The 12,861-nt window shown below is 34.6% G+C and overlaps 1 protein-coding gene across 3 annotated transcripts in view; it reads right to left on the minus strand.

The window, feature by feature from the left end:
- LOC150105407 (sorting nexin-13-like) overlaps positions 1-11,546 on the minus strand; it is a 599,079-nt gene extending 587,533 nt beyond the window's left edge. For all 3 annotated transcript variants that reach the window (XM_090394133.1, XM_090394134.1, XM_090394132.1), the window contains exon 1: positions 11,416-11,546. The gene's annotated coding sequence lies outside the window, so the exon portion shown is untranslated. The remainder of the gene's footprint in view (positions 1-11,415) is intronic.
- Between the last annotated feature and the right edge of the window lie 1,315 nt (positions 11,547-12,861).

A 12,861-nucleotide genomic window follows, 5' to 3' on the forward strand; every position in this document is an offset into this window, starting at 1 on the left:
AGTCTTTCAAGAAATATTTAACAATATAAACTGGACAAACCTTGGCATAAAAATTAATAACAAAAGCTTAACACACCTAAGATATGCTGATGATATAATTTTTGCAAATAGCCCAGATCTTAAGGATAGAAGATCTGTATAATGAAAGCAGAAAAGTTGGTCTAAATATAAATAGAGAAAAAACTAAAATCATGTTTAATAATTTTGTAACACAAAAAATATAATAATAGAAAACTATTTCTTAGAAACAGTCTCTTCATACACATACTTAAGTCATCTTATCGATTTTAACAATAGATTCCTAAAGGAAATAAATAGAAGAGTTCAACTTGCCTGGAGTTCATTTGAAACATTGAAAAGCATTTTTAAAAATAGTGATGTCTCCCACTCTGTTTAAAATGGAAAACATTTAACCAATGCATACTTCCAGTCATCTCATATGATTGCGAAACATAGACTCTGACAAAAAGCACTGAGAAATAAACTAGTAACAACTCAAAGAAAAATGAAGACACAGGATGAAAAGAATGATGCTAAGCATCACATTAAAAGATAAGAAAGAGCATCTGGATAAGAAACCAGACTGTTATCACAGACATCATTCTTTACCACAAGTGACTAAAATGGAAATAGGCCAGACATCTATCCAGAAAAGAAGACGAGTGATGGACCACCATACTAACGAAGTGTATTCCAAAGGGAGGAAAACGAGGCCGAGGATGTCATTAAAAGAAGATGGAGTGATGAACTGTCAAAATTGAGTGGTCATCCATAGCCAGGAACAGAGAAAGATGGAAGGAACTGGAGGAGGTCTTCATCCAGCACTGTAATGAAAATGGCTGAAGAGAGAGAGAGACATGAAACTAAAATTCAAAATAGCTGATTTTGAGTGTTCTCAAGTGAGTGAGTGATACAGTAAGAAAGATTTTCTTTCTTATTGTGTGTTACACTTTTTTTTTCTAATATCTGTAATAAATAATAATCAGAAAAAAGAAGTAGCTACAGCATTCCACAGAAAATACAAGGATGATAATCTTGGGTAGGCAATATTGGGTTTTGGGATCGAGGCTACATTGTGATTGTTTAAAATGGCAACAAAAATGCACAAGAAACAAAAGACTAAGACCAGAGAAATTGAGAATAAAAAGGCTTCTCTTAGGAGGATATTGAAGACATTGAGGAGGTTATTGAAAATAAATTAACCTCCAAAATAGTGAGGTTAAAGCAGATTATTAGAGAGACGATGCAAGAATTACAGAAAGTTGAGTGGCATTTGAATGAACATGAACATAGAGAGGAAAAAAAATTAAGCAGCAGAATAAGAAATAACGAAACATGAAATAAGTTAGTAAATAACTCAGGTAAGTAATGTTGATTGTAAAAAAGAATGATATTATTTGAAATGGTGAGTGAAAATCATAAAACCTGCTGTTGATGAGTGGGTTATAACTTGAAAGTTTTTCTGGAGCAAAAATTAAAAACATAGTGCATGCAATTGAAAAACAGAAAACTAATTCAGATCGTAATTGTAATAGGTACTAATAACTTAACCAGTGATAAGTTCAGAGATATGAAAGGGATATTGGAAAAGGTAAGAGTGAAGAGTGAGAAAGTAAAAATCCTAAGTATATTCTTTGATATGATAAAAATGAATTAAAAAGAAGGGCTATGATGGCAAAAGATTCAATGTGTAGACCGTGTAGATCAGTGTTTCTCAACCTTTTTTGGATCATGCCCCACCTCAACTTCTCAAAGACTTTGATGCCCCCCTAGCATAATAGTCAGCCAAGTTCTGAAAAAGTATAATATAAATATGTACATTTTCTAATTGTCCCCCAAAATATACAAATTGCCCCATGTTGAGAAACACTAGCGTAGATGGAATGGATGAGAGTCTGAAGGAAGATTGAATCTGTATAAAAGGGGCAGTCTATACTTTAATGCATTTGGTATCAGGCATTTTGAAAAACTAATAACTGGTATGAGACCTAACACAACAAGGAATCTAAATTATAATGGGAGGAATGGTGAGAATACGTGAAGAGCAACAATGTTATGTAACCTTGTTAATGATGGGAATGGGCATTATAATAGAAATTATTATTAAGAAAGACCTCCAGTGAGTCAGGAAAGAATGATTTTGACTGTGCTCGTCCATTTCGTACTCATCAAACATGTGCAAAGTTGTCTGCACATATAAGGCACTAGAGAAGAACAGAGATTTGCAAGTTGTCCAACTGTGTAACAAAGACTACAGACAAGAGTATACAAAAGAATATGCAGAAAGCTTCTTATGTCTCTACACGAATGAGAGGAGTATCAGAAACAAAGGAATAGTGGTTGTTTGCCTTGCTCAATATGTTGGTACCTCAGATTGCAGGCATTAGTGAGACCTGGTTATCAGAAGCTAACATACTAACTGGTAACAAGTATAAAAGGAACAGCATTTTTAGGAAGGATAGGAGTGGAGGGGACGTGCTGCTAATATCAGGAAATTGACTTAAATTCGGTTAATGTTGAGACCTATGATTATAATACTAGTAACAGTTTTTCATATAGCACTGAGTTTGAAGCCACCTGGTGCGAGGTGGTATCTAACAAGATCAAATACATAATGAGGTGTTGTTACAGACCTGGTGGATCAGTTGCTAGTGATGAAGAAATGCATCACCAAATAAATATGATGGGTGCAAAAAGAGTAATCATATTGAAAGACTTTAATTATCCAAACATTGACTGGGTAGCAGTAAAATCACATGAGAAAACTGAAACTCAATTTACTGAGCTGTTGCGAGACAACTTCCTCAAGGAGCATGTGACAGAAAAAACTCTAGTTCAAAGAGTATTAGATTTGATTATAGTGTCAGAAGGTGTCTTTTCAGTTAAAGACAAATATTCTGCCTTCAGTAGATGATAGTGATCATGCAGTACTCAATGAAGGGAAATGGCTAAGTTTATTAATGTTCCATTCAGAAAAGGTTACATGCTGAACTACAAAGCAGGAAATTATGACCAACTGAGGAGTATACTGAGTTCAGCACAATGTTATTGGCTGCTGGATGGGAAGAATATCAACAGTTCATGGGAAGCATTTAAAAAATACTTAAATGACGTAATATCAGAATGTGTCTGGAGAGATCAAAGAATAAACTGGGAAGCAGTCAAATGGATTAGATACCTTATCAAGCAAGAGATTCATAAGAAAAAGGATGATGTGGAAGCAATACTGTATGCATAATGATTATGACCTGTTTAAGTTAAGGGATATTACATCCCATATTGTTTCTTAGCCAAATAAGAAACTCAAAAGAGTTTCATGCCGAATATAGAAATTATATAAAATTCGGTGATTCCAAGCGTAAGCAAATACCTAGATAGCAGCAACTGACTCTTAAGGTAGTGCAAGCTGAGGCAGCTCATAGCAAAGGTAGAGCAAGCTTCAATCACTATTCTTGATATTTACCCATAATGTGAACTTAGCTCCTAGGAGCTATATTACTGTTCTACATTATGAGAGAAGGTCACTACCCAGACCGGTTTCAACCTTTATTGAGGTCTCATCAGTGAGTAGGTAGACCTAATTAATACCAAGTTTGTAGCGAACAGAACTTACATCCATTCTATGAGAATTGCCAAGTGGTGTCCTAATAAATTACTAAATATATGAAGAGCCAAAGGCTTCAATTCAGCGACATATAACTTGTTTAAGTTAAGGGTATTTGCAGCTCTTAGGAGCTAAGTTCACATTATGGGTAAATATCAAGAATAGTGATCGAAGCTTGCTCCACCTTTGGAATTGCCTCAGCTTGCACTACTTTAAGGGTCAGTTGCTGCTATCCAGGTATTTGCTAAAGCTTGGAATCGCCGAACTTTATATAATTTCTATATTCAGCATGAAACGCTTGAGTTTCTTATTCGGCTAAGAAACAATATGGGATGTAATATCCCTTAACTTAAACAAGTTATATGTCACCAAATTGAAGCCTTTGGCTCTTCATATATTTAATGATTATGACCGTTATGAAAATTATAAGCAGCAGGATAGAAGAATCAACTGTTGTACAAAAAGCTGTGGTAGTGAGGAGCATGAAAACCAATCTTGCTCTGCCAAGAAAGCTAATTGCGTAGACTGTCAGGGAGATCATCCATGCATGTCAGAAGTGGAAAGATGAGAAAGAAATACAAAAAATAAAAACAGATCGAAACACATCAGGATGCAAAAAGAAAGTTAGCTACCACTACACTATGTCAGAGTATGAAAAGAAATTGGCTCCACAAGCTAAAGACAACCCCAAAGAATTCTATCAGTATGCTGCAAGTAAAAAGAAAGAAAGAAAGAATAAAATGTACTAAATGCAGATAGTGTGAGGGTGACAGATGCAGAAGCTGCACCTGTGTGAGTGCCCATTTTGCTAAAAGCTATCTACCTGGTGAATGCAAATTGAATTAACTGCTAGCTCTTCACTGGATAAAGAAACTCAGGTGTATGAGGAGCTGTTTCACTAACTGAATAAAAATTCAGCAATAGTTACTGATGGGATATCAGCATGAATGCTAAAAGAGTGTTCAGCTAAACTGGCTTTTCCTTTAACCAGACTATATAATTTGAGTCTCAGAACAGGAAAGATTCTGCAAGAGTGGAAAGAATGTACGGTAATCCCATTGCACAAGGGTGGTGAAAAGAATGAAGTATTCAACTATCAATATCTCAGGAGTGGTGGTGATGATTTTGGAAAAGATGGTCAGGGCTTGAATTCAGAAATGGATTGATAGAGAATCTCCACTTTGAAATGAACAGCACTGGTTTACTAAGGAAATGTCACGTTTTAGCAACTTGCTCACATTCTATAATAACTGAGTTAGACAAAGGAAATCGATACACCATAATGCATTTGGATTTTGCTAAGGCTTTTTACAGGATACAGCATGGAAAGCTGTTGCATAAATTGGAGAATATGAGTTTGGATTATAAAATATTAGCGTGGATAAGAGGATGGTTGACAGACATATCAAAATGTGGTGTATACAGGGAAAGGAAGGGAAGGGGGGGGTATGCAGGATTTAAGGTAACCACTGGGTGTGTATCCCACAAGAATCAGTCATTGATCCTCTGTTATTCAATCTGTACATAAATAACATCTGGAAGGATTTGACAGGCAAGGTAATAAGGCATGCAGCTGATATGCAGCACTTGGAATGATTTGAATATGCTGGAATTGTGGGCATGAGAAAATGGATATCAGTTTAATGTCCGTAAATGTAAAGCCATGCACTTTTGGCATGATAGATATCCATGTCGTATTATATTGCTGTGATTATTCTAGAAGAAACTGATCAGGCTAGGAGTCTTGGAGTGTTAGTAGATAGCAAACTGAAGTTCAGGGGGCCATGTAGCAATTCAGGGTCTTTTCTCAAGAATTTTTTTGTCTAGTTTGGTTAAAAGATCGGGATAATATTCCTTGGTTATTGTTTTAACCCTTTTCAAGATAATTAATAAAAAAAATGCCTTAGCATCCCAAAACACTGATGCCATGACCTTTCCTGCTGATGGAACCGGCTTTGTCTTCTTTGGCGCTGAACAACCGGCTTCTGTCCACTGTTTTCACTGCTGTTTGGATTTTGGTGTGTAATGGTGAATCCAAGTCTCATCCATAGTAATAAATCAATGCACAAAATCAGTTTTATTCTTATTAAAATGCTCCAAACACTGTTCAGAAATTTTCATGTGAGTGTGTTTTTGATCTGCTGTGAGCAAGTGCGGCACCCACTTGCGCAGAGCTTTTTCATTTACAATTCTTCATGCAAAATATATAATACACATTCTTTTGAAATGACTATAGTCTCAGAAATTTCACGCACTTTGACTCGCTGATCATCCAATACCATATCGTGCACTTGATCAAGGTTTCTGGTGTTGTTACACTTTTTGGACGTCCTTCATGTGGATCATCTTCGAGGCTGGTACGGCCACTTTTAAACCCGGCAGCACATTTCTTAATTGTCGAAAACAAAGGAGAAGAATGTCCATAAACTTTTATGAACTTCAAAAAATGAATTTCTTTTGGTATTTAACCTTATTTTATAAAGAATTTTATAACTGCGATAGACAACACTTTTGCTTCAGAGAGCTGTATAAAAAAGAATTACATGATAGAATGACTTGAAATTTCACATGGATGCTTATGATGGATGTACCAACTTAGAAAAAAAAACCTTGCCGATAGTGTTGCCATCTATGGTCGAGAACTTTTCAGACCACCATATGTGGCCTTCCTTAACGAGTCCCTGACACCCTGGAGGTCTCTCTTAATAATAATAATAACACCAAGTAGAGTGATGTGGACAAATATCAGAATGGGGGAACTAGACAATGTGACCTATTTGTGTCTATGGTCCCACATAGGAAAATAAGGAAAAAATGGAGAAATCTTCTGAGGCATCAGAGAAGGCAGCTAACACAATGAAAAAGGAAAAGTTGGTTGTTGTTGTTGTTGGAGATCTAAACAGCATAGTAGAAAATGATTACCAGACATACAGAAATGTTCTAGGAACATTCAGAGAAAAGAGCAAAGCTAATAATGGCAAGTACTTACTGGATTTCTCTTCACGACAGGATTGATGTCCTGAACATTCATGGACTAATTATTATTAACACAATGTTCCAACATAAAAATGTGCACAATTCACATGGGGATAAGATGCAACAAATAAGAAGTCTCACTGACCATGTTATTGTTCATAACAATGTTTTCCCACAGGTTCAGGACACAAGAGTATATAGAGGATTTGAAATAGGAAATGACCACTATTCAATTTTGAGCAGGATAAAATTTAATTGAATACTGAAAAGAAGAGTGTGCATGAAAGTTTTAAAATTAATCAAAGTTGAGCGGCTTTCAGAAGTGAACTGTAGATTCATTACACCAACATTATTCAAGAAAACATGAAAGAAGTTGAACTCAAGAACCAAACCTTGAAAATTCATTGGCAAACCCTGAAGAAAACATTTACTGAATCAGCTGGATAGGCATGAGATGAGGTTGTCTGTAAGGATAGAAAAATCAGAACTCCATGGTTGACTCAGGAAATTAAAGGAACACTCAAGGAAAGTTTCTTCCTTTCTTTCAATATGATTTCTTCAAGTTCCTGGCAAGTAAGTCAGCTTGTCTGCTTAGAGAAAACAGAGAAAAATAAAAAAGCAAAGCAATGTGTAAAACTAGCAAAACAAATCATGGAAAGACTTTGGTAAGAACACAGAAAATAAATATCAGGATGCAGTAAAAGATTCTGGAGACTATTGAAAAAGTTTAGAAATAGTACTATTACCATACCATTTCTAATTTTTTATTAATAGTACTCTAACAAGAGTACTGTAAAAGGAATCCAAGATGATAAAGGTGACATGAAAACTGAAGATACAGATATTCTAGATGTCTGGAGTAATTACTTTGAAGCACTGCTAAATGAAACCAGCAGTGTCAGCATGGTCATAAAAAACATTTAACAGGAATGGAATCAGGAACACATACCAATATTTGTAGTGGAGGCAGTCATCAAAAACCTAAAATGTGGGAGGGCAATTGAAATAGATGAAATCAACCAGAAAAACTCAAATATTTAGGTCTAAAAGTTTTATAGTGGCTGCACTGTATAATTCAGAAGGCCTGATCAGAAGGTCAAATTTTGATTGTAGTAGAGCTCTCATAGTACCCATCTATGAAAAGGGAAATAAAGCTGAATGTAAGAAATACGGAGGTATTCCCGGTACGATTTATGTAAGTATACTATACTTGAGAAATGGCTAAGAAAAATTGTGGAAGGGAAGCTTGGTGATGAAGAAGTTGGATTCAGGCCAAATAGATATCATGATCAGATTTTTGCATTAAAATAAACAGTTGAGAAATCTTGGGAATATAACAAAGATCCTTCAAATAGACATTATATCAAGAAATACATAGTCTCTATTTAATTAAAGACACTAAGAAATTATATACTGGGTTTAATCCTTTATTCAAGCATAAGCAAACAAAATTTGCACATGATGTATTTTCAGAAGTAGGGCAACTCATATATAGAAGCTAATGACTTCACATCATTTGCCTTAGTATCCAAATAATGCAAAGCACATATCCTTGTGGACATGTATAATGCTATTCATTATGGGAGTGGGGTCACAACCCAGATTGGTTTCAACCTTTATTGAGGTCTTATCAATGGGAGCCAGATCCAGAGGTGATACTAAGGTTGGAGTAATGCAGAAGTCATATTTTCATATACAGGTAGCCAAAAGTTGTCACATCCCTTCCTTATTATTAAAATACTCTGAATTAGAGATAGTTGTTGGAAATTTTTCCACTTGGTTATGCTATAAATTAAAGATACCAAGAAATATAACCAAGTGGAAAAACCAAGTGTAACTAAGTAGGAAAACTTCCAACAGTCTCTATTTAATCTGTAAGTTAGAAATGGAGTTACAGGAAGGTGGTTTGAGGTTAAATCAGGTGTAGGGCAAGGGTGCATATTATCTCCACTGTTATGAAGGAAAGTGGTATTAAATCTGATATTAAAATTGGCAATGTTAATCTTAGATCTTTACTTTATGCAGATGTTATACTTTTAAATAAATCCAGTACAAGTGGTCAAAAATTCCTGACTAAATTAAATAACTGTTGTAATAAATAGTTTGAAAATCAGCAATAAAAAGACAAAGAAAATGAAATAGGAAGAAATGATGAAAACATGAATGTGTTCTGAATGGAGAACCTATAGAACAAGCAAATGATTACAGTTATTTAGGCACAATTTTTAGTGAAGATGGCAAATTAAATATAGAAATAGATAACAGAATTGTAAAGCTGGTAACCCATAGGAAGTCAACCGAATAAATTTATATGGAATGAAAAAGATTAGTGAAAATACTAAATTAGCTACATACAAGATGGTATTCAAAGTAATCTTTACCATATGCATCTGGGTTAGAAATAAAACACTTGATCAAAGATTGGAGACCACAGATATGAGAGTTACAAAAAAGATTAGAGGAGTGAACAGATGGCATCAATAGCAGTATCATATTAAAAAGAAGTATATTAGGAAAGAATTTGCAGTTGTTAGCATTCAGGAATGTGTTAGCAGAGCTAATCTCGGATGGCATGGTCACATACAGAATGAAAGAGAAAAGATTAACAAAGTGTTCTTTGCCAGGCTGGCAGGAAAAAGCAGAGGAGGAAGACCAAGATGTAGGTGGATTGATACAGTAAAATGTGCCTCAGAAATATCTTGGAGTCTTGACAGATAACAGATTAATTTGGAGAAAAATTGTTGAGCAGAAGTTAGTAATGGTGTAACTCTTTCATGTAGTATTATCATAATATCCTGTACACCACCCTGAGGGTACATATCATTAATACAATGATGATGTAAATTCTATTTAGTTTTCTGTTAGATGTGTGAAAATTATTTTAAAAAAAAAAATACTATGTCTAACGTGCACGTCTATTAGATGTGTAGTTTGACCTAATTACCTGTCCCATAATTCCACAATGATACAGATATGGTAGTAAGCCATTGTAGAATTTTTCCACATGGTTACAAATTAAATTAAACTTGTCAAAAGAATATTTTCTTGTTTAATCCTTTATCCATGTGTAAGAAAACAAAGTTTGTGAGTAGTCTATTCATGAAAATACTACACATAGATGCTAATGATTTCACATCAATGGCCTCCACTGATAAGACCTTAATAAAGTTCAAAACCAGTCTGGGTAGCAACCCTTGCCATAATGCATACTATTACAACATCCGGAAGGAACTGTTCTTTGCATTATGGGATACAAAGGCACCTGATGTGAAGTTTTCAGACTATATTCACAAGTAGCCTAGTCATAAGATACTTCTTGCACAACTTTATTTGCTTACGCTTGGATGAAGATTTAAACAAGAACATAATATTCTTGGCAAGTTTAATTTAATGTTGTAGCCATAACAAGCGAAAGGATGCAACATGTCATTAAAGACTTTCTGATTTTTGCATCCATATTTGGAATTTTTTTTCTCATAGCTTAGATGCTGTTAGTGATAAATATACAAAGGATTCCATCAATATGTTTTGATGGGAGGAATCTTTATCTGGACGATTTTCAATCGAAGGTGAGTTAGCCGATCTCATACGGAGATAGCAGGGTTTTTTCTCCCAGAAACTCAGGTTTTTCATCCTGCATACAGACAAATCGGCCCTTCAGAACACACGCAATTTACAGACATAGAATACCAGTTGTGGTGGGCGGTAGATGGCGTTGATTCGTAGTAGAGGTTCGGCGTAGTGGTTGAGACAGTTGTAGGTGTCCTCCTGTGATGAGTCTTCGAACTCCTTGGAGATGTCGGGAATAATAATAATAATATGGTAAAATAGTACCCATGCAAGTACAATTCCAGTATTGTTTGCTGATTTCAAGTTAGCTGTTTTCCAACCACCAACTGTTGATATAGATCATGGTGTGGGTACAGATGTTTAAGTTATAGTTGAATTAAAATTGAAATTAAAAAAACCACTAATGTCAGCCATAAGAGGAAGCTTTTTAAATTGTAAATAAATTAGCAATATGTGTATACTATGGAATAACATGAAAGACAGTATGTCCATATGTAAGTTTGATTAATGAAAAACTCAATTGTAACAGGGCAATCCTAAGTTTACATTTGATTACAGTACATCAACATCGATCATGCTGACTACTTCTGCTTCAGGGCAAAACAAAAATTTCCTGATTTATTGCAACTTTACAAACAGTGACACTTCCTATGATTATTTCCTATTGACAGTCTCTGTTAACCACTGACATGCAGGAAATATGGTAATAAATGCCATTTCGAGGCTTTTTATTTTTTGTTTTACTGGTTATATATTTAATGGGAATACTGATCTGAGATAGGAGATGGAGGGGGGGGGGGGTTATATGATGATCAAATGTTTAGTTTTGTTCTAAAAATATATCTGCGCATGTGTGAACAGAGACATTCAATTAGCATAGCTTTATTCTGTGTGTATAATAGTGGACCTCCCACGATTAGTCTTTGACTCCATGGAGGTTTTTTATAATAATAATAATTCCAGTTGTGTAAAGATAAGTTTGTATATATATGCTATTTCAACCGTTCTTCATACTTATCAATAAAACTTGAATAAAGAATGTGAATTAGTTTCAACGTTTTGTACTCCTATAATGGACTATGTAACGCTCGCTAATGATTTTTATAATGAATCTCAAAATGAAGTAATTGATCTGAATTTCGTTTTTATGCAACTGATATCGAAATATATAGCTTAAGCCTAAGACCAAAGGTGCTGTCATACAATTCACATAGGGAAAATATGCTAATAATTCATAAATACAAGTCACAATGATGTGCACTTACTTGCGTCTATTTTCTAAAAATAACACTAATGCAGCCAGATGAATGAATACCAAACTTTAAAATTTAGCAACCTTAAATTTACATCTGTATCCATCGTACACAAACTTCGTTGCAGCACGATTTCTCTGTTCAACAGGGAAAGGGGCGTATACTGACAGTATGCCCTCTAGTGGAGAAAGGATAAAGCTCTCAGTACAGGTACTACAGAAACTGAGCGTGGTTGTTGGCTTCAGTTCTCGGTAGATGACAGGAGAGGATTTTATGGAAAGGGCAAAAGAGAATGAAAATCTAATGTTTGAGAGAAGGTTAAACATCAGTGCGTAAACGTAGAAGAGTAATTATTTTTCTTCATACTGAGCGGAATGAATACTGTGAGTGTTAACTGCTTTCATTGCGAATGCGGGAATATCCTCTGATCTTCAGCGTCAACCCGTACTGCAGACAGATATAACAAACGCGCCGTCTACAAATTCAAACAGAGTGACCCTACGTAACAGCTGGATTGTAAAAGCATCGCTCACGTGACGTCGATTTTGGAAAAGAATCCAAAAGGTTAGAATTATATTTATGTTCATTTTTGTAATTGATCACGTTTTTTTAAAGTAAAAACATCGGTTATGTACTTTGCAGCACGTGTTACCTTTCTTAATGAGCATTGACAGAGCTTTATATTTTTCTGATTATTAAAAAGCGCTTTCATTAATTGACACAGTACGTGGAATAATAGTATTAAGTACATCATCCGTACTGTAAGTTTTGATGTGCACAAAACGTGTACAGAAGTAGAAAGCAACTACTTGACAATTAAAACGATTCTCTCTTCTTTATAACAAATCACTTCTTTATAAAATTTTATAAATTTTACAATATTATAAAAAAATTTTGATTTTTTTTATAATCTTGTAAAATGTGAAAAGATTGCTAATTAGCAACAATGCAGTATTTAAAGAGGTTTAATCTGATTTGAATATTGATATAAAATAATCATGTATTAACACTACGTAGAGCAGTATTTGAATAAAGCAGTATTTTTGATGTATTGATGCAGCTCAAATCCTCACACCGCAGAAATTATAACACATGAACTCAGACAATTGTAATGATGCATTCACCTATAACTGAAAATTCTTCATACAAAGAAATATTTCACCGAAAGCCGAATTTAAAGTCATCGGATTGTAGGTACATTCTTTAAATGTTAATGTTCCTTTTCTCTGAAATAATTTAAGTTCTTAAAGCAGCAGTCCGAAATGCATTTTGTAATTTTGCTAAGACTTCTGTATTTAATATTCTGTTAAGAGCGACGTCATCAAATATTTCTCACAATCGAAACTATATCAGGGATGATTTTAGCAAGGGGTAAAGAATATAAAACTGCTTGAAAACTAAGTTGATTTCTCAGAAAAGTAATATTTGTATACCTAAAATACTATCTGCTCTGATTTT

The sequence above is a fragment of the Typopeltis vanoorti genome, chromosome 6, assembly GCF_054136105.1.
Source record: "Typopeltis vanoorti isolate ZY-2024b chromosome 6, IOZ_Tvanoo_1.0, whole genome shotgun sequence".
NCBI lineage: Eukaryota > Metazoa > Arthropoda > Arachnida > Uropygi > Thelyphonidae > Typopeltis > Typopeltis vanoorti.